We start from the raw sequence: 420 nt of genomic DNA on the forward strand, positions 1-420 counted from the left end.
TTTTTGTAGTTGTGGGGGGGGGGGGGGGGGGGACTCAATTTATCCAGAATCATGCAGTTCTATTTTGCAAATAAACAGCTTTTATGTAGCCTGTTGATTTTTGTTCATGCTATTCAGCTCCAATAAATGGTTTGCAAAAAAGAGACACAGGATAAATGTTTGATATCATTATTTGATATCATACATTTTAAGCATACATTTTAAGTAGTATAAAATACAAGTAGTCCACTTCTGTGCTGTCCGCAACTTTCCGTGTGCGTGTCTGAACTGCAGTATAACCAGAGATTGTCTTAATATAGGGAGATATGAGGGTCTGTATTAGGGTTGGGCCGATAGACGATGCCATCGTCCATGATAGACATCACGATGTTGAACCGGCATCGTGATCCCCCCCCCCCCCTTCCCCCTGCATCCCAAAAC

This window comes from Sinocyclocheilus anshuiensis, unplaced genomic scaffold, assembly GCF_001515605.1.
Source record: "Sinocyclocheilus anshuiensis isolate Anshui unplaced genomic scaffold, SAMN03320099.WGS_v1.1 scaffold3152, whole genome shotgun sequence".
In the NCBI taxonomy this organism is placed as follows: domain Eukaryota; kingdom Metazoa; phylum Chordata; class Actinopteri; order Cypriniformes; family Cyprinidae; genus Sinocyclocheilus; species Sinocyclocheilus anshuiensis.